Source organism: Convolutriloba macropyga, chromosome 9, assembly GCF_964194025.1.
Source record: "Convolutriloba macropyga chromosome 9, txConMacr16.3, whole genome shotgun sequence".
Classification (NCBI taxonomy): Eukaryota; Metazoa; Xenacoelomorpha; order Acoela; family Convolutidae; genus Convolutriloba; species Convolutriloba macropyga.
The window spans coordinates 36,236,624-36,259,463 of NC_134476.1; the positions used below are offsets into that span (position 1 = coordinate 36,236,624).

At 34.6% G+C, this 22,840-nt stretch overlaps 1 protein-coding gene across 1 annotated transcript in view; it reads left to right on the forward strand.

The window, feature by feature from the left end:
* Window positions 1–16,605: 16,605 nt before the first annotated feature.
* Window positions 16,606–22,840, forward strand: part of LOC142346203 (uncharacterized) — a 139,137-nt gene continuing 132,902 nt past the window's right edge. Inside the window, exon 1 of the mRNA XM_075398714.1 lies at window positions 16,606–17,244. The gene's annotated coding sequence lies outside the window, so the exon portion shown is untranslated. The remainder of the gene's footprint in view (window positions 17,245–22,840) is intronic.

Here is a 22,840-nt window from a genome sequence, read left to right on the forward strand (position 1 = left end):
TCATATTGGTCTAAATATCTGGAGATTGATCGCATCCTTCGAAGAGGAAAGAGTCCCTTTTTTTTCATTGTCATTTTTTGTCATCGTTCACGTAGAACTACTCTTCGTCTTTTTCCGTGGTATTGTCTATTTTGTTTGTTTTTGTGAATAAGTTCATGAACTATTTTTCAAATAATCTGCAAGCGATTTTTTTATTTGCTATTTGCGGAAGCCAGTAGTAACAAATCCGACCAGTTCCTCATTTCGCCACGAGTCTTATTGTTTGAGTAACCCACAAACAAGCAGCAGTCTGTGGAAATCATAAGCTGCATGACGACTAAAGGTTTCGCTTACTATTTCTACTGGTTCCACAGGTTTTCGGTTGTGCTCTTTACATAAAAGATAAGAGAACCAACAACCAAAATAAATAGGTTATTGGATATAGCTTGTCAATATTTTGCAGAATAAACTGTTTTTATTCTTTATTATCATTGCGCGATGTTATGCTGTTGAAATATTAACTTCGTCTTTTTAACGTTTTTTTCCTTTTACTGCATAAGCTGTGCTCCAATACCTGATCTCAATTTTGTATTCTGTCCACTGCTTTCAACCAAAAGGGAGATTTTACAGTTGTGCATTGGAGTGAGTGATCATAGTGCGTTTGTTTGCTCCATTTTTGTGTCTGAGCTTGCTTCATAATCTTGAAGAGGCTCGTTAAGATAAACGAACTTGTTGCAAACTTTGTTTTCTGTTTTTCTGACTCTTTTCTTTTTTGCAGAACACTTTTAGCTGCACATAAACAATTGGACTGCATAAAAACAGTTTTTCTGGAGAAAAAGCAAATTTTAGTCTACAGTTGGTACTTGTTGACGGAATCGAGAATATGGTACGTTTTTTATTATAATATCCACTCTTACCTCTGACTTCAACACCCTAAGATACTTTTAAGAAAAACAAAATTCCATTCTCTACATTAAAAACATGCATTGCAGGCACCGGATTGCAAAATACAAAATGATTTGCGGGCATACCTTTCCTGCGCTCGTAATTGTTCCTTAATGTTTTTTGTCCTTTGCTTTTTGGTTCCTTCGATTATTCGTCTTGTGTTTTAATTTCAGTTGCTCGATTTCTTTTGTTCAGTGCGCTTAATTTTGTTTCCTGAATAGTAGACTAAACAACGACCTTTGACGAGGAGTAGATGACGATGATGAAGCACCCTCAATCTCAATTGCCAAGAGACGAGGAAAGAAATATTGTATTTAAATTGCACGTGCTTAAATGTTAGCTCTCTCAAATAAGATTTTTGGGCGTTACGAATGTAACAACAAAAGAAGGAACGTTCGTTTTATTTTAAGGAAACATTTAAAGATCTCTCAATGTCAACCGACTGTTCTTCCGCTTTTTGTGTTCTGTCTCCACAAATTGATATCTAAGAGCCATATCGGAAACGATTCCCTTTTATAATCATTCGGAGTAAGAAAAGGGGTCAAAGTTAGTCGAAATAATTGTATTTTTTTTGTCAATTTAGTCCAAAACTTAATTTTTAGTTTGCAACTGTCATTGGTAATTTCGTTTTTCTAGCGTAAGTTTTCCGCCCTGAGTTTTTCTTAGTCGTTGGTAGCAGTAAAGCCTTGAATGTTTCCATGGCCTTTTCGTCTCAAAACAACTTGGGATCCAGTTTTATATGATGGTATACATGCATATTTTCACTGAATGGAAACGGTTTTCAGGATGTACATTGCTAAGAGGTTTTTTGAGAGAGATAATCTGGAATGTATTCTTTATTGGCATACCAAGTATTCTCGTTCTTGATAAGTATTATACATTTGTTTTGTAGTAAACTGAAACACCATGTGGAGCTCGGGCATTATAAAAACGTGTTTTCTTTTACTATTTGGCTGACCCTTCACAATTTCTATAGCCTATCAATTGTGGCAAACTTTAATGTATTTCAATTTCTTTTCTCTGTCTGTATTTAAATCCAAATATTTAATTCTCCCTGAAATTCAATACATCGTTTTCTTTTCGTGCTTTCCGTTTCTGAATTTTATTTTTGTAGACAATCATTCTTCTCGTTGTCTTTAAATTGTCAGTAAAATTGTTTTCCTTTGACGGACCAGTCACTGCTTCTAAAAGTTTTTCGTACTATTTTTCAGAATTCTGTTTTGAGGTTGCCATATCATTCAGTTTTTGTACCATATTCGTACAAAAATATATTGCTTGTTCATGTTTAAGCTGAATTGAAGTACTCCAAGAATTGATTGTTTCTGGCCACCTTTCACCTTTCTTTTTGTGTTGAAATTTCAGCAAACTCATTAATAATTTGAACTAAGTGACAGCGATACTGCAGAAACGGTTTTTTTAGAGTTTTGTGTGTGTGCAAGCCCTTATTCCGTAAACATGTTATTCTAGAATTACTTTGTGATGATATTATGTTCAAGGATTTTTCGGATCTAGAAAGGTGCTATTTTTTAGACTTTCAGCTACGCTGGTTTTGACTACCTCAATAAGAAGGTGACTAGACCATCATTTTTGAATAGTTTCTGTGCTGTTGATCTAAAACGTTTCCTAAGAATTTGATAAGCTTTTGAAAACTGGGAACAAGCATTTTTTTTCCAGCACTGAACAAAATTTTGCTTTCAATAGCAGACTGAAAAACTAATGCCTTCTTGCTCTCCTCATTTTATAGCCTTTTATAGGAACTATCCCCGTTTTATAGGAACTGAGTTCATCAATTAACTATCTTAATTTTTCTTTTTGCTATAATAATAATTATACATATTACCTATTGATTATTTTTTGTACTACTTTTGTGTACAAATATCAAATTATATATGATCATTTTCTATCGGGGACTAAGGGAAACAGTTCTACAATCTACAATTGCAAATCAAAATACATTGTAGAGTAACATGATATGGCGTGAAAAAATTATTTGCTGAGTGTCTTTTCCTCGTCAGACCATCTTGCTACTATTGAAGACTAGAGCATTGCCCTGGGTTATGACCTAGCAAGGGTTTGTCTTAGGAAATTACGTTTCATAGCAAGAATGTCATGTCACGTTACGTGACCACTAGGGCAAGGCGTGAATGCTTAGTTTAGCGCTGAGATCAAAATACTGAGATTGTGACTTCGTACTAGGTTCGTGATTTTTCAAATTTTGCTTTACATGTGAGCTGACTTTAAGGTTGTTCTCAGTTTTTTGTGACGTTTCCTCCGGTTCCCTCTTAGAGCTTATTGTTTTCTGTTTAGTCGTTGTTGACGAATATTATTGTAATAAGTAAGCTTTTGCGATTTTAATCTTTTGCTGTCTTCCGATTTTGTTTACCCCGACTGTTATTGTTTTTGGTGTGAGTTATTTTGAAATAATCAATTTTGCGGTGGACTGAATTTTTTTTGCTTTGATGTTGCACCGGTTTTTCTGTTTTCCAAGTTTTCTTGTAGTCCGAACTGTGCACACTGTGATTTGCATTCTGGAACTAACTAGTTACCAAACTGTCTGACGTTTTCTAAACTGCAAAAATCGAGTCAGCTATCTCAAATTTTTCAGTAATAGGTGAACAATTATGATTGTGATATGATTGTTTTTGATACATCTTAGTTCGAGTTCTGCTACTATAGGCTACCATATATATACCTTGAATAATTTTCTGACGCTTCGTTTCAGTGACTAGTCTTCTAAAACACTCGTTGCTTAGCTTTTTGTATTATACAAGGTCTCAGCTAATGACTGAAAAGCTGCTAGTGATTTTTAATCTTGAGTGTGTTTCGTTGTTCTTGAATATAGCACGATGACTATTGATATTATTCAGAGGTATGTTTTGACACTAGGCATACAATTACCAGAGATTATTTTTTATCTGTAATTGAACTTCTTTCTGGTCAAAAATTTTGAAAATAGAAGTAAGAAAGAAAGAATTAATTTCTCTGATACACTGTGTTACAAATATATTTTTTACTTATAATGAGACAATGAGACTTATAATGAAATGCGACTGTCGTAAATTGAAGGACCATCAGAGAGGACAATAAACAAGGTCCTAGGATCTAATTAACAATGCCTTGGCTAAATATTTAATAGGTTATTATACGAAAAACAAAAAAAAAGAATTGATTTTTTGAGATCAAGTGTATTTAAAATTTGAGTAATTTTAATAATTTATTCAAGCGCTCCCCGGTACAGTTTTTTTTCTATGTCAAATGAAACATGTTGAACACTGATGAGACAAATCCAAGAGTAATAGAATTTTCTCTAGTTTTTTTGCACAAACTTACGTTAGGTCTCCTCTTACGGTTTTCAAAGCCATTTGTCTCATTGAATTGTCTCTACTAACTATGGTATGCATTTTTGACCCTATTAAGCCAGTAGAAGTGCTGGGCAAAGCAGCAGGGCAACGGGCAGGAACTAACCAACTGCGCACAAGCGGTAATTCACGACAATATGCTTTGCTAGAAATAGAGAAAAAAACATCGGTTTTGATGGTTCTATTGGAATCTAACAATTAAGCGTCATGGTTAAACTTGACCAACTCATGGTTGTTGATGATATAGCTGAAGTCTTTAGAAAGACATAATTTTGTAATTTTGAGTCTAATTTTAAACTTAGATACTCGCACAATCTTTTTTTTTCGAATCATAATATTGATTATATAAAAAAATGAACTCAAAGCCATTGGACCAAAATAAATCTGGACAGTTTTTTTTAGCATTTAAGACTAACGTATTGGAAATCAACCAGTCAATTATTCTAGCCAAGTCTTGCAAGATTGTTGTCGATTGCAAAAAAGCGTCCAGATTTGCTCACACAGAGTGTAGGTCAGTGATATAGATTATCACAATGGCCCAAAAATTGAACCCTGAGGTACTCCCTCAAGATATCGGGAGCTGACTTGATTTGCGCTAATTTATTTCAACTTGTTGTAAACTGTTAGTTTGTTTTATTCAAATCAACACCTCTTAGCCCATTTTGCTAACTTATACAATAAAATAATTTGATCAGTTGTGTTACACGTTTTCTGCAAACCGAGGAAGAAACTAATGACTTCCTGCTGTTTGTGTTGACGAATTTTCTCAATTAAACACACTAGAGCATCTTTAGTGCTATTTTTTTGCAACCCGATTTTTTTTATTATAGAACGTAGAGAAGGTCTCAAAGTAGCTCCAAAGACAATAATTGGTCCATAAGTGTTGATCTTCTGTTTAGATTGGCTTTTACGAAGTGGAAGAACATTTGTTTTTGCAAGCTCACAGGTAAAGATACCAGTTGCAAGTGATTTGTTTCTTTTTCATGTCTTGAGAACCGACACAAGTGCCTCCACGAATAAGTTGCTAATGTTATCATCTCTTTTTGTATCATCATTGAACATTTAATTTTCAAGTGTAATTTTTTTCGGAATTTCAATTTCAACTAACATGGATTTACACTGGCTCACTATTCCTAGTTTTGTTCTCTGAGAAATAATTTCCGTATTAATTGAGACTGAACATCAGAGGCAGCTGCGTTTTGATCAGAGCTGATGTTATTTGTCGGCAGAGAATTTTAGAAATAGTTACCGCAACGGATATCTTTTTTTGTACACTGTTCTTGAGTCTCCAATACGATGTTGAAATCCCAAAGTTGAAATCCCCACATGAACGCATGGATCTCTTTATCTCAAAAAAATTGTCAAGTAATTCTAAAAACTGCACTCTTTTTGACCTTACGGTACATATGCTACACACAGTCTTAGCTTGTAGGCATGAACATCTATTAATGCATGTACACTTTCCTCTAAGGGTGATGCGGTTCTTCGATGACATTTACACTTTGATGGAGTGAATCATTACTCCTCCTCCTCCTCCTCCTCCTCCTCCTCCTCCTCCTCCTCCTCCTCCTCCTCCTCCTCCTCCTCCTCCTCCTCCTCCTCCTCCTCCTCCTCCTCCTCCTCCTCCTCCTCCTCCTCCTCCTCCTCCTCCTCCTCCTCCTCCTCCTCCTCCTCCTCCTCCTCCTCCTCCTCCTCCTCCTCCTCCTCCTCCTCCTCCTCCTCCTCCTCCTCCTCCTCCTCCTCCTCCTCCTCCTCCTCCTCCTCCTCCTCCTCCTCCTCCTCCTCCTCCTCCTCCTCCTCCTCCTCCTCCTCCTCCTCCTCCTCCTCCTCCTCCTCCTCCTCCTCCTCCTCCTCCTCCTCCTCCATTTTGCGGTTTTTTGTAAAAGGGTTTTTGTAACCATCAACGAGATACAAATGAGGATCAACTTCAGTGTGACCAAAATTTCGATAACACATAAAACAAGCAGTGGAGACTCAAAACAATGGATATGGGCTTCCAACTCGAAATAATTTTTACGTATTGACCCAACAATTTTTTTGCATCACATTTTTTTTCAAAAAAGTGGCTTTCAAAAAAGAAAGCCCCTGTCTCTTAGAGCCCATTTCTCGGTAAAAATTTCCATCGTCTTGCCATATAAAAATATTGTCCCTTCCCTCGTCCAACACTTTACAATACGTGAATCTTGGCGCATAATGTGAAGACATTTTAGTCGGGCTCATGTGATATCTTCTAAGATTTTGACGGTTTTATAGTCTTCAAATTGAACTAAGTTTTTTTCCATCATCACAGTTTCGGAAATTCGTCTTTGGAAAAGGAACAATAATAGGTTTACTGAAAGATCCTCTCGTAGGAGGTCAATGAGCGATCGATAGAGTCTTCTTTATGTCTGACTCTTTTGCAACATTCACAACTTTCATAATTGTTTCCTCAATTTGCTCTCTGTTTTCCTCATTCAAACCAATTTTCCGAATGATCTCCTTGTATGTGTTTATGACTTTGCCAGTTCTGCGTACACAGAGTTCTGAGTGTATTTAGCTCACTATTATACGAGATGCCCATTTTCAAAGTCAGCAAAATGATACATTTTCCTTAGTGATAAGTGTTTCCGAGGAAACTTTTATTAATGTGCAATTGATCTTGATTATTGAAAATTTTAACATGCTCCATACTCGGAAAACCTTTAAAAACAGTTCATTATCAGTGCCTTGTTGTCTTTTTTAGTTTTGTTTCCGAAAGAATATGAGTAGTTATTTTCTCAAGATGCCTAATTTCGGGTTCAATTTCTCGATGTTAATGTTAATCAATAAAAGTCTCATTACAACAAAAGGTTTCTTCGCAACTTATCATGAATTATTGATGTCAGACTTTTGGACATTCGGTTGCCGTTAAACTCTCCCTAACTGAAGGCGTCCTTGAAGCAGCAAAGATTTAAACAAGTATGTACCGAGTTATACATTAATAATCTCCCGGACCTAACGCCAAGTCAATTTCAGTACGGGGCGAGTCTAAATCCAAGTCTTATTTCATTACTGATTCAGAACCATGATCATGCCATCTTTTACACTTAGCAGTCTAAATCAAAATCTGGGCTGAGACTTGGCAAGTCTAATCCAAGTCTGATTTAAGACTTGGCAAGTCTAAATCCAAATCTCGGCAAGTCGAAAATGAGTCCGGATACGTCAAAAATAGCCTAAAAAACGTCAAAAATAGACAAAAAAGTCGTCGAAAATAGCCAAAAAAACCGTCATAAATAGGCGGGGAAACGTCAACGAAATACCAACCTGAGAACCTGCGAGCAGAGGGCAAGTTGACCCCAGTCCACTCATGTTACCTAATGCTTGTTATGTAATAACTCAATATATCACAATAACCGATTAAAAACAGCACACGTTAACTAACGGAGGGCAGCATTGGCTTCTGAACAAGCTGATATTGGGGCAGAACTATGCTCATTTGGCCCGTTCTTTGGCTGTTTTGGCTGGAATGGTCTTCCTCTGGGTAGACTTCTCTCAAACTTGTAACATTTTTCAGTACTGTATCACAATTGGATCGAACGAGAGGGCCTCCGTTTAACATGGGCACCTTCAGGGTGCTTCCTCTTGTAAGGATTTTGCCTCTAGGGATATTGTTCGACACTTGCAAAATTGAAAAATCCAGAAATGTCGATTACTGGTTAAAATTTGGCTTAAAACGGCTGAGAAATTGCTGAAAACGGCCCATAACTAACTGAAAACTCATTAACAGAGCCTACTCTGACCCTCGGGGTGCCAATTGATAGTGTTGAATGGGTTTTTGGTGGTTTCATAGAATCCTGGGAAAGTGACTAACTCCGAAAACGTGGCACGTGATAAAGTTTTTCGAAATTTGAAATTTTCGCTCGAAATATATTGGAAAGTGGGTTTTGACTTGGGAGTCAACTTTCAAGTGTTATCCAAGTCTTGTCTAAGACTAGCCAGACTTGTAAAACCTGTATTTAGACTTGCCCAGTACTGATATAGACTTTGAGTTCGGTCCGTGCTGGCTCTTGCAAGCTCTCAGCTAAGTTAATATCAGTTAGAGAGATTTAAACATCTTTTTATTGCGTTAAGTACTCTGAAATGTTTGCGTGTTAGAACATCCAATTTTTTGAACCGATGTAATGAGTTCAAGTTTTGTTTTTAACTGAGAACAAAATACTCGTGCTAAAATAAATATAAGTTTTTGCGTGGAATTTTAAGACCGTAAATATACATTGACAGATATGGTTGGTAATTTTAGCCAGTCTCTCATATCAAGTTGCATTCCTTTTTACATCAAAAATCTATTTGTCCTATGCAATACTGTAGTGTATCAGAGGAAAAAGGTTGATTTCTATTTTGACTTGATAAAAGAAACATCTGAGTGAATGATTTACTTACATAATGACCGAAGTTTTTAAAACAATGGAGTAAATTTTTCGTTTTTCTTTTTTTTTACTAGTAGTAGACACTAAGGCCGATCCCAAATGTGAGAAAAATTCAAATTGCTTTTGAGATTTGACTTTTATCATAAATTTGGATATTTGACAAAAAGCAGGAACATTTTGTAAAATCGTATTTGCTCATTATTCTTCCTTTAATCCTCAAACATTACATGCTCCTATTCCAAGCCTCTTATTTGCTCCTTAACAACATTCCCATATTATTGTTTGTCCATTCATACTTTCCAAGCGCATGAAGCAGGTGAACAAAAATGGGCGTGGGCGTCGTGGGGTGGGTTGGCTGATTGCGGGGTGGGGTGACTTAGAGATCGAGGGGAGGGTTAAGAAATTTGAAGTTACTTTTTGAAGCTTTGAAGCTCTCTCTCCATGTACAAAGTTTCATAAATTATTCATAATCAGCACAATTGTAGCGATTGGTTTTTTGCTCTTGTTTTCTCTTATATTTGTTTGCTTTTTCATATTTTTCGTATCTTTCTCTACTGTTTTCTGAAATATACAGTAGCCCGACTATCATTATTATTAATAATTAATTGATTAATCACCTGCGCGCCAACTGTGATGCGAAGCAAACTAGTGAGGTTAGTACTACTCGTACATGGAATAGAAATTGTCATTTGAAGCGATGTTTAGATTGATTGATGATGTTTGTGTTGTCAAACGAATGCGAGTTGTTCTCATAATTTATTATATTTTATTTCACCTTGTAATTTTAATAAATCAAAGTAAGTCCATTAAAATAAAAAAAATAATAAATAGTACTTCACTGTTGAGTCAAAAATTAAGTGAGTGACAATAGAAACTTAGAAAATATGTAGGGTTCGGTTGCATGACAATTTACCAATTCCATTTTAGCCAACCTCCCATTTTACCCAATGCTAACTTATCCAATCGATCTTTTCCCTCAATTATTCGATGTTCGGCTGTGATAGTTTCATATCAAGTCCCACGGGCCTTTTAATTATATGGCCATTTATAATCCCATATTCTGTTGCGATAGTTGTTGCGGCCCCCCTTAGTGGGGAAGGAACTATATACTCAACTGGATTTTTGTTGTTCAGTCAATCTTCGCTGATCGATATACTCATTGTACAGAGTTGTAAGCAATATCATTAGAAGTTTTGTCCAGTATAGAATTTCAAATTACAAAGATTTTTTAAAAAATTCACTTTTGCCTGGGAGTTACGCTGGTTTAAAGTTATGTGAACGCTAGCCTCACTTGCGTTGTTATGTTCACAGTTTTCGTAATTTTTGATGAAATTTTGATCAATTTTTCTAACAACTATTTTGAAATTTATTAAGGAAAGTGGTTTTGGTTTGATGTTTACGGTTAAAAGATTTGCTTAATTGCTTGAACTGACTCTTTTTGGCCAAAACTTTGGCTAAATTTTCTTTTTAAAAATCAGCATTTTTCTTTTATTTCATGAAAAATGGCATCAGTTCTGCTTCTTTGGCCCACTTCGTCCAAATTGACGAGTAGTGAAGACATAGAAACTGCTAACAAAATCTCCTCTAATCAGATGACGGCTATTTATGCTTCGGGTTCTGAGGAATATGTTCTGAAACGTTTAATTTGGCCACTCTTTGCTAATTTAAATCACTACTTATCAAAAATGCATAACTTATTTTTGATATACTTAGATCTTTGTTGACGGAAAAATCTGCTATGCAACTATTTGGAACAATTAGGTTTTTTAACAGCCGCACAGTTGATAGAAATGCGAAATTGTTATCATAGTTGATTTTCGTGATGAAAAATACTGACAAACCTATTTTTCTTTAAAAGGTCCATCATTGAGAGATTCGAGATACATTTTTTGAGGCCCATTGTTTAATTATAATGTGATCTGAGCAAATAATGGTGGTTTTTAAGGCTTCGGTAAAAGTTTTCGTAACCTTTTAATGATTTCCTGAATTTTACCAGCATTTCTTGTTCTTCCTGTTGTCTCATGACTGAGTCTAAAACGTCTAAAATGCTATCCAAAGAGCAATTAGTGGATCTGGCTATTGCATTGAGATGATAAAGAACAATTTTTGCTGTCAGAGCTCGATAATTATCAAAAATTCGTAATTTTTTTTTGATATAATTACTTTTTTTGTGAAATAAGATATTTTGCTAACATTTGGAACAATTATGTGTAATTGAACCATTTGCAATAGCCCAAAAAGCGGCGCTTCAATTGTGAACAGCTATCTTTAATAGCTATGCTTTAAATTCCGAAATTTATTCGGGTAGTAATGCGGCGCTGTCCTTGTTTTGAAAATATTGAGATTTCAAATCAAAAGCCAATTATTAAAAAAACAAACTAACGTGCAAAATATAGCTAATTAACATAAATTATAATTTAAGCTGAAAATTATAGCATTTTTTTTTAAAGCTTGAACACTGTTTTTGACTAAAATTGTTCGTTAAATTTTGATTTGCGCCTATATTCGTTGTCATTTTGTAGTTTTTAGTTTTTTGTCCTAATGTTAAATATGACAGGTTCGATTGGTTTCTTACGAAGCCACAAGTTAATCCAATGGGAAAAGTATTTTTCAGGCGAAAGTTGATGGTTGTTATGACTTTTTCAAAAATGTTTGTTTTTGAAAGAAAAACTAACGACTTTTTGAGATTTGCCACATTTTACCTTTTTTGACACCTTGCAGCAATTTATCCACAAACAAGGCGAGAAAAAGAGTGTGTGTGTGAGAGAGAGAGAGAGCGCTAGTTCCAACTCCTTCAGGCGAGTTAGATAGTTGTCTTCGTTGCGCTGTTTTAATTAAAATAATGGTTTTTGGCAATACCATGAGTTGTAATAACTTTACTTGAATTTTGGACGTTTTCGCATTTTTGAGGTTCATTTTTATTTTTTGCATTAAATTAAAAAGTTGTCATATTGTTGCTGTGAAAGATGGCTTATTTGATTATGTTTGGTTTTTCAGTTAACAGATTATATTATTAATGGCTTTCACAATGTTTTCTTGCAAAGTTAAAATAGATTGTTTTCTGTAGATGTATGATTTTCTGGATAATGACATGGCTCAGTCACTTCCTATGGGTAAAAAATTGGAGCAATTTTTCAATGTCGATTGATGGCCGATAGTTTTTGTGACTTTGAAATTAACTGTCTTAAAAAAAAATAAAATCATTTTTTAACCTTTTCCCATTTGTTTTTTTATGTTACCAATCAGAAAGACTTCAAATCCACAATCGATTATTAAAAAATTCGTACAAAGAACCCATAATTTTTTTAAAATACGTGCAAATGACGGCTGATGAACAAATGAACAAAAATTATATTTTCAGCGAAAGACTTTAACAGTTTTTGGCTTCACCACTGCATTTGTGTAATTGTTTTTGTGAAATTATGATTTGTGACTGTATTTGTTGTTATTTTGTAGTCTTTTGACTTATTCTCACTAATGAAAGTTCGAAACGGCTTCCTAGGCGATTGCAAATTAATCAGTTTAGTTCTTTTTTTTGAAAACTTGTCAAGACTTTTTCAAAAATGTTTGTTTTTAAAAAAATAGCAACTTTTTGAGCTTTGCTACTTTATATTGTTTTGTCACCTTGCAGCGTACTCTAAGCAAAGAGAGGTCACAATCTTTTCAAATGATTTAGAATCGAGTTCTCATTGAGGTCCTTTTTTAGATAGGGCTTTTGGCAAGAAAACTACGAGTTTTCTTGTTTGGCTTTTGGACATTTTCGTTTTTGTAAGTATGGTTTTCGACATCTTTGCATAAAATTACTTAAATAACAACTTGAATACCACTTTAATGCCCTTGAAGAAGATCCAATTGATTATATTAATGTTTATGGTGATTTGATTATAAGCTTAACTCTATGGACTGTTTCTCGCAAAGCCTAATTGATTTTTCGGTGCTTATTTTTGGTGTTCTTTTTAGCCTCATATTTTATTATGCTGATGTCAGGTCTCATTGGTTTTTGGGAGTGTAGATGAAACTATTTAATGCCTCTCTATTTGATAGCTAATTTTGTCATGACTTTGAAATCTGTTGTTTTCAAAAAGTGTAAACTTTTTTTCTTTGCACTTTTTGTTTTTCTTCTGTCTGCCAGTTAACTTTCCTCAAAAAAGACAGGTGTCATTTTCTTATGTTTTTAAAAGCTTTTTTTTAAATAGATAGACTTTTGGTCGTAATTAATCGTTGTTCTTTTTGGATTTTGTTGTTGCTAATGCAGGTATAATTGGCCCTCTAACGAAGAGTTATTTAATTCGTTTAGTTGTATGAGTTCAAAGCAATTTTTTAAATGGAAACAACAATTATTTATGAACAATATGTGAATTTTTCGATCTATTGCTCATTTGGTAGACAATTAAGTCAAAAATGTGGATGAGGGTTCGGAACATTATATGCGAACGCACAATACCCAGCCTCCTTGCTTCATATCAAGTTCCACGGGCCATTTAGTTATAGTCGGCTAAATAGTCGTCCTGGTAATTTTAACAATAGAGCAAATTAATGTCGGCATTGGGCTAAATTGGCATTGGGCGAAACGGAATGAATTGGCTAAAGGGTCCTGACACCGCAGGGTTGGTGTTCATTTAAACAGCCTCAATTTGGTCAAATTAAAACAAGGCGAGACGAATTAAAGCATGGCGAAGCAATGATGATTTGCTTTGAATTAGCGCACCATTGTGAGGCAACTAAATCAGAAAAATTAATTAATTCAGAAGAATTAATTAATTCAGCAAATTAGACAAAACTTGAACAAAAATCTCTAAAAATCAGACCAAACAGAAAGAACAAGTTAGCTTTAATTCAAAGCAAAATTTTTCACAATTTTTGGAAATTGAGTTACTATTCAACAGCTCTCACTCATCTCTCTAAAAATTTGAAAGTTTTTATGAACCCTACTGAAGAAGAAAGCTGGCATATGTATTCCCGCATTGTTTTCACAAAATGCGGTGAAAGTTTATTGAATTTACAACCTGATCTGCTATGTATGATAGAAAACGGAACAGTTGCCTTATACTTAATGTTTTCGCAATCTAACCCAAGCTCAGTTGTGCGCTCGAATTTCTTTTCATCAGACCATTTCGAGCGCACGCCTGATCATTTTGCACTTCAGATTACAGGGCAATTTTGAGCGCACGAGTACACTTGAGTATGATCAGAGGATGATTCAAGCACGCTTGAGTTTAACCAAAGGCAGATTTGAGCGCACTTGAGTCCGATCATAACCAATATAGAGTGCAACTGCGTCTGATCATAAACAGTTTGAACGCAACTGGGTCTGACCATAACCGATTTCGAGCGCAACTGGGTCTGGCCATTACCAATTTCTAGCGCAACTGGGTCTGATCATAAACGGCTTCAAGCAAAACTGGGTCTGATCATAAGCGTGTTCGGATGAAACTAGATCATAAAATTTTCGAGCGCAAGACAGTCGATAATCCTGCGCTCGAAGCCTTTCAACCAGAGAGCATTGCGAGCGCAACTGAGTCTGATCAGAATTAATTTCAGGCGCAACTGAGTCTGATCAGAGACAAATTCAAATAGAACCCACTTCGAGCGCATGGAAACCGTCAAGTGCGCTTGAGTTTAGTCAGAAGCATTTTAAGTCTGATGTGGTCTGATCAGAGGCACTTTATGTCTGGGATGGTCTGATCAGCACGATTTCGAGTGCACACATCAGCCTGGGAAGAATCCATAATTGAGCAGTGAGCAATTTTTCATAAGACGGCATTAAAAACTTTCGAAGATGTTGATATTTGACTGGTGAAAACTTTATTACACTTCTAGCAATGTCTTTTTTTAAACTAAGTTTGGCCGATGGATATTTTTGCGGGGTGTCCCAGATGTGGTTCCATTGAAAAGCACTTAGAAAACTGAAGTGAGCGTTAAAAAACTATTTTTCTAATTTCTTGGAGCAACATAGACATATTGGAGTATAAGATTTTCAAATTGTTTTGAATGAAGATTTTTCACGTTTAAAATATACTCAGACACCTAAGTTAGATCATTTTTATATTTAAATATTATACCTATTAACTTTTTTCGATGTTTATAAGAAGACTGAATCTAAGAAACGGGCTTAGATAGAGCAAAATTTAGTAAGAATTGAAAGTGCGGTCACATACATCCAAAATAGAACCGAAAATGCTATAAGTTTTTAAAACATATTTCAATAAACTTATTCAGTCATTTTCTCCTCGTGATGTGTTTATGCTCATTAGATTACATGATCAAAATTGCAATTTTGTCAGGTGGTGACCCTAAATGTTTGAGAAATTAGAATTTTGATCAGTGTTTTTGAGATTGATTTTATGTCTAGCTTTTTTTCCTTGTTGAGGGATAAAAGTTTTATCGAATAACTATTTGACTTCCTTTGAAGTTTTTATCAGATGATTTCAAGGTCAACGCAAACTATACCAACAATTCAATCGACAAATTTGTTCTGCACGTCAGTTCTGGGAACGCAGATATACTTTGAGTTCATTCTTTATTTGATTTAATCTAAGTTGATGTCTTATTTACTAGTATTCTCTGAGAAGCAGGCATTATCTGTTAAATATTTTTAAAACTAGATAGTTTTCTTATGCATCAGTATTACTTCGCTTAGTATAAACTAAAAAAACGTAGAGGGCAGATGTTGGCTCTTTTCTGTTATTGCCCTTTCCCCATCCTTATATAGCCAGTCTATTTGCACCCCCAAATAAGTATTTTTGATTCTCAGAGACCTCTTATTTTATTCAACGTAAATTGGCGGTACCGGTGGATGAATGGATAATTTTTTGTTTCCAATTGTCAAACAAATAGTGCCATAAGCTATTCAAGTGAAAAAGCTGCGCAAAAATATTAAAAACACGCATTATTCTGTGTCTGCTTACATTATAAGCAAACCTCAATTACCGTATACGTCTTAATTTGAACAGTTCGCTGCATAATTAAATTGTAAATGTATTTTACATTTGTATATAATTGTATATAATTGTTTATGTAACTATATGAAATGCAACCAATATGCTATAATGTGCCATAAGTGGGGGGTGTAAGTGGAAGTGGGGCAATAACAGGAAAGAGCCTTTTTAAACCAATTGTCTCATATACTGCTAATTACGTTTGCATTTTTTGGTAACGCAAGAACAACTTTGTTGTTTCGCGTATGTAATAGTGGGAGATGTCAAAGTATTTAATTGCAATATTCTAATGAAATACAACCCAAAAATGAATGCAACTCAATGGTTTTCTAAAACTCGCTTTCAATTTTCAACCAAACTACCGTTTTGAGTCAGTGGGTGCAATTTGTTTTCAAAAACTATCAGCGTTACACACTCCAAAAAGGGAACGTTTTTAAAAATATGTTTTAATCGAATCTTTATTTCCATGAAACAGATCTTCAACAAATTTGATCCAATTTACTTGCTTAGTGTATAAAATGTGTTTTGAGGCTACATATTAGTATTGAGAGAAGGGGTAATATGTTTTAATAATTTTGAAAAGGCTAACTGTCCGCATCACTGCTACTGGAGAACTATTTTTGTTGAATTGACCGCAATGCTGACATTATGCATAGAAAATGGTCTTTTGATACGAAAACCTTGAGCTGGCTGAAAATCTCTTGAGCTGGCAGTAAATTTTTAATTTTTTTAAACAACATTTTATTGCAGTAAACAGAGCAATCACAACTTAAAAACTCATTACAGATTTGTCAAATTGGTCCGCTCATAATTATAATATTCATATGGGGAATAAAAAACGAATTGTTTCGAAACGAACAACTTGAAAATTCAAATTAGGATACCTTATATCAAATATAATTTTTCTCAATCCGACTTGATTAGCTTCACAAAAGGGTCGACTTAGTAAGTTCAGTCAACGTTGTATAATATTGAAGTTATAAATTTTTAAATTATTTCATAACTTATATAATCCCCAATTTCACTCGCTATGATTTGATATCCTCCAAAATAATGTATTCATAATTGAGTTCATTTCTCCAAATCCTGGCAGAATTTTCAAGTTGCTTGTTTTACTTTTGGAGTTTGCTGCTATTTATATAAAAACAATTCCATTCCATGTTGCCCGTTTTTCCTCCTTATCCATTACTTCGCATTCACTTGCCTGATTTTGTGATATGGTAATGCTGCTGACACACAAACATTGCCCAATAATTGACATGTTTAAACATGCAACCCTTTAAATTGAGCAGTCGCTGCTTGCTTTTTTTCCTGTCTACATCTAATTTCTATTCCCAGATATTAAAAAAAAGGCAATTTTCTATTTAAGATGTATTATTATCTCTAATTATACTGTTTTTACATCCACTGGTTTTGTTTGATTTTACTCAATTCCATAAAAAAAATGTAGATGTATTTATCAAAATACTTTACCTCATAGAGCACAACCAATTAATCTGACCGTTTCGAGCAAATTTGCTCAATTTTTAAGCAAAATCCTCGTTATGTTTTAATACTTTCTTAATCCCCTTCAAATCGATTCCAGCAGAGAAATCAGAACCTGCTCTTCCTACTTTAGCTATCGCTAAAATCATACTGGTAAGTTGTTTGTTTTTTTCTCCGTCAAGCATTTATTGATTTTTTATTTACGCAAATTTTGGTGAAATTTTGAAAATTTTATGTAATTTTGTGAACTAGGTGGAGTTGTTCTAAGAAGTGTGTTTTATTCCATTCAGTTTGCATTGAGCTTACTTGAATTACATTTATTTGTTTGTTTGTTTTTTAAATAATTGCTTAGCCGAGCCATCGACTTTATGCTGAAGACAATATATTTTTGCTTGGGAGGAGTACAATTTCTACTCAAATCTAACGCGACTGAAAGTGGTAAAGAAGATGCACTTCTATTTGTGAAATCTTTATTCCCACAATTGCATGAAAATCACAGACACTGTTTCCCTCCCCCTCGCCCCATAACCTTTCCTATGCCCCTCCGTCGGTAGAATATGATTGCTATTTAGAGATGTTACGGATATTTATAAATATGATTAAATCTTTGTATGATTACTTAGAATGCTCAACCCGTGTATATGATTTTATAATAGTACATACAAAAAAATTAAACTACCCGTGTCGGATCCGAACGGTTATCTTGCAAGATCTTGCAAGAATCTTGTGAAATCTTGCAAGAGGATACATGGTCTTGCAAGATTTTTTTTCCCAAAATTTTGCAAGATCTTGCAAGATAGCCATCTGGTCTCGACCAGCGTAGTGTTAACCTATCAACAGGCTATACAAAACGTTATAACTAAGGACCACAAAAACATGCAAAAAGATTGTCCACAATGCGGGGGGGGGCTGTTCTCTATACTTTACATCAATTTTGTATTAAATAACTGGATGTTCTCATAAGACGCAAAAGTCACCCCCTCTTCCACCTTAATTTATGGCTTGCTTCCCTCTAGTAGAGAGGAAACCTCGTTTCCCATTGAAATCATAGTCTGTTGGGTCCAGGAACCAGATGCCACTTATGCATTTGAGCCCGTCTACACTTAATTCCGCATGAACACATTTTGTGTGAAGAGAGGTGCAAAATGGGCCAAAGGATGCCTGTTAAAACACTCAGAATGCATTAACTGCCGCCGATCATATTTGTTTGATGTCAGCTCACTGTCTGTGCAAAAGCCATCTACTTGCATGCCCACCCCCCCCCCCCCCCCCCAACCGAACAAAAACACAATAGACGTAAACCTCTTCACCCCCCCCCCCCCAACCGCGTTGCGTCATGGATAGAATCTAATTTCAAAGTAACCGACAACCTTCACAAACGCATATAGTAGGCTTTGCCATTTTCGCGTACAGTTGAACCATGAGGCAAGTAAGATTTGAAGCCATGGAAAAACTCCATTGCTTTTCCCGCCCTCTTACCACAGACTAACAGGCGACAATCAAGTGACGGTTTTCGCCTTCTTTTCCGTTATTGGCGTCTGCAGGAAATTAATAGGCAATTATCACTTGAATTCCCTGAATTGAAGTAAACAATCAAAAACCAAAACGCTCCTCCTTTTCGCACTACTCTTTGAAAGCGAACTTTACCCGTAATGATTGCTCTATTTGACCTATTGTTGTTAATCGCTTGCAAACTTATACAAGCTCAATCTGAAAACAAAAATAATTGGGTCTAATTTTGCAAAAATTATTTGGTCACGTCTTCCAGTTTTACAAAACAATTATTTGGGCTTTGTTGGAACAGAAACATTTTTCTATCAAAATTCAGCAAATTGCTTTCCTATAATAATTCTTGATCCTCTTATGCAGTAACGGATTTTTTATTTAATAGTTTAAATTATATCATTATATCTTTTATTCGAACCATTCTCAATACCCCGAAGCCTTTTTGACTAATGATACTGTAATTAATTCTTTGAAAAACTTATTTCAACAAATTTCTTACATCATCTGCCAATCGTTTATCGAACAGAATCAGGTATCATTCAGCACCATCCAATCAGACTGCTCCTTTCATCTCACCATTGGTATGAGATTTACTTCCCATTGCTATTCTTAACATTTATCTTTACATCTATTAGAGATAAAGTTTTTTATTTAAAAATTGTTATCAAAGAGATTAAACAAGCCCTAAAAATGAAGCCGTCGAAAAACTTTGAACCAATATCTGTAGGTAATAAATCAATAGGCAATCTCAAAGTAAGCGAAAAGCAATCTTAAGATTTGAGGCCCCTTCCCCGAGATTCTAAAGCCGTAATTCACCCAAGGAAATCACTCGCCAGATAATTTAATTTTAGATTTTTTGAAATTCTTCTGATGAGGGAGTAATTTAAATTGAAACCAAAACTGAACAACATTCCTGCTATGTGACATTGGCGTGCCCACATTAGGCATCAAAAAGTTCGCTTTTGTGGGGTTTTTGTGCACAACAATGACAAAATGTTGTCATATTTTGTCAGTTTGCGGCAGTTTTTTACCGCAAAAAATAGTCAACTAACCGAGGACAGAAGTGAAGAAAATCGTCAGTCAATTAATCGGAAAAATTTAAACTTATTCAAAATTTTGAGCTTGTAAATGATCACGAAGTTCATCACGGTGAATGACCCGGGGACCGCATGTCATTCATCATCGTGAGATGCAGAGAGGTCGCCGCACCACAAACAAGTTGTGGATAGGCAGTTCCACTACTACTAATATATCTGTTTTTATTATGATACAAATGCAACTAGGATACCAATTAAAACGGCAATAAGCGCCGGTATGCGGCCAAAATTACCTGAGAATTGCAGTTCTGTGCGACAGCAACAACAACAACATTACGAAGTTCTTTAATCAGAACAAAATTTCATTGCTCGAAATTATTAGATTTTTTTGAGATCTAATTCAGAGACTTAATTTTTCCTAACAACCCTGATCCAAATGGTCGTAAAATCGTTAATGGTTTTCACAGTCCGCAATACGTTCTCTGTAATAAATCATCAATAACGATTTCTCAGTTCGGTCTAATTTACAATTTGTTAACCGTCATGGAAAATAGAAAAATTGTCCACGAAGTCTGAAATATAGGCATTATGGACAATGGAAATTTTTTAAAGAATTGTTGAACTAATTCTCCTTACTGTCATCTTTGTCCACACATTCTTGCAACTATATTTTTCAGACAAAAGTCATGAAAATATTGAGATTTGAGAATAAATTTGCTTCATATCATTTTATTATGGCGGTGCGATGCATATTAGCCTCTGAAAACAGAACAAAATGAAAGCCTGTTTAGTGTTGTAAATTTTATGTCTTGGTGGTGGATTATATTACTAATATTAACTCTAACTTGAAAAAACCTCTCACGTGGCACTCAATTTTTGACAGTTGTCCTAACCTCCTAAGGGTATGGCTAACGTACATTTAGCACTAACATTAGCCAAATTATCAAACTGGCTAAATTCGAACGCCGATCAATAGCAAAAAAGTCTTTAATTTTGATGCGTCGAGAACTCATTGGCTGACGAAGTTCAGTTAAAATTTCTTCTTTAAAAGGTCTAAAAAACTTGCTGTGTATTCTGGTGCGTTAAGAACTTTTAAAGCTCAATCGCTGTACTGTTTAGAACGAAGTTTCTCTACAAGCCACTGTGGAGGTAGTGACTTAATCAGATTCTAATTTCGAACAAAAACTAATCTTGTAAAAGTCCCAGAAAGGTGAACGGATTAATCAAAAACCGCAACTTTCAAATACTTGCGAGTTTTTTATAGACTTTTCTAAGAAATCAAGAATTATTTTGCGGGACAGATGTAAATGTGAACATGGTCATATAAAAACCAATAGTTTCTGGTTTTTCCGAAGTACCAGCATTGTATAATACTTATTAGGTGAAACGTTTTGAGAAGGAGAGAACAAATGATAGTGTAGAAACGAAAATAACTTATTGCTAAAATTGTATGTAAGTTATTTGTTCCTATTAGCCTACCCCAGAAAAGACACTTTGTATACAATTTAAATTTCGTTACATTTTTTCACATTTTGAAGGCACGCTTGAACGGACATACTTGAGGGTTTTGTAAGGAAAAGTGAACAAAAATTAGCATCGGTTGTTGAATAAAAAAGCAAAAACCGGGAGAGATAATAAAAATGAATTGTTTGAGACATTAGTTTGGGACATATTGCACAAGAGAGACTATGATAATAAAGTGAAACTAAATTTCCTTGTGCCAAATAAGAGCAGAAATTAAATTATATTGGTTATCGAATTTAAATAAACTGCTGAGCAATTTCTGAATTTTGCAAAAAAAAAATAAAAAAATGATTGCGAGCTAGAATTCAACGTAAGCATGATGATGTGGAAGCCAAAAATTGTTTTTTTTTCCAAATTTTATAATGGTGTAACATTTATAAAATGAATCGTTTTGAGAAGGAAAGAACATACTGTAACGTAGAGTAGGAATGAAACTAGTGCTAAAAAAGATACAACTATTCGTGTTTGAAGGCACCAGAACAGCAACTCCTTTTTTTATCACATTTTGAGTTTTGTTTTAGTTTTATACATTATTGTTTTTTACATTTTGAATGAACGGTTGAAGGGACATATCTGACGGCTTCACTCGAGTAAGTGATTGAAAATTACCACTGGCTGATAACTAAAATAGCAATGATCCTGAGAGATAACATAAAAAGATAAATTGGACATTATTTTGGGACTGCGGAAAAAACACTTTGATAAACAAAAGAAAATTTCATTTTGCTAAAGAAGCACACAAACTAACATTTATTTCTCCGATTTGAATAAACTGCTGGTTTTGTTAGGTTGCATTGCTCGAAAATGAAATTTTGTGAAAAACTAAAACAAGAATTATATACAGGCAGGAAACCAAAATGATTTGTCATCAGTGTTCAAGTAACTGGAGATCTTAAAGCAACTAAATGTAGCAGCCTATTCATATTTTGCTTTCAAATAAAAAATTAATGCCTCAATTGTTCTACCAACAGCCCCAGAAGGAAGGGTAAGAACTCCAAGAAAAACTTCTCATCAGTTTAAAATTTTGTTTTGTATATATATGTTTTGTATATACGGCCTCTTACTTTTCAGATGTTCAACCGATATTATATATATATATATATATATATATATATATATATATATATATATATATAATATCGGTTGAACATCTGAAGAGTACTAGGCCGTTTGACGAATAAACCAAGGAACATAGTCGTTTTCCAGAAGTTCTTAAAAATTTTAATTAAGAGAAAAAAGTTTTGAAAAAGATTCAGCGTAAAATGTTGTTGACATTTAGTAGGCCGGAATGTTTTAAATTCAGACTTTGAGTTCAAGTAATAAAGCATGAATTCTAATCCTCAGAAAAAAGGAAAACAGTTAGAAATCTTGTTAACTTAAGATCAGAAGGTATGGAAGGAAACAATGGTGTTCCAAATGAAACTGCAGAGAAAGTCATCTGAATTTAACAACTGGAGAAAAAATATGCAATTATTTTGGAGTGCTTTGCATAATAAATCTCTGTTAACCTCTTTTGTTTTCCTACTCATTCTGGTGCCTAATATCGTGAGGTTCAAAATAGCGTAGTAAATGAACTTGGTAACAAATCTTTCATTTACATATCTGATATTTTAGGTATTTTTCGCTATTGGTGTGATAAAATGTAAAGTTGTCTGGTATTTCGTTGGAAAAAGAAGGGTCCT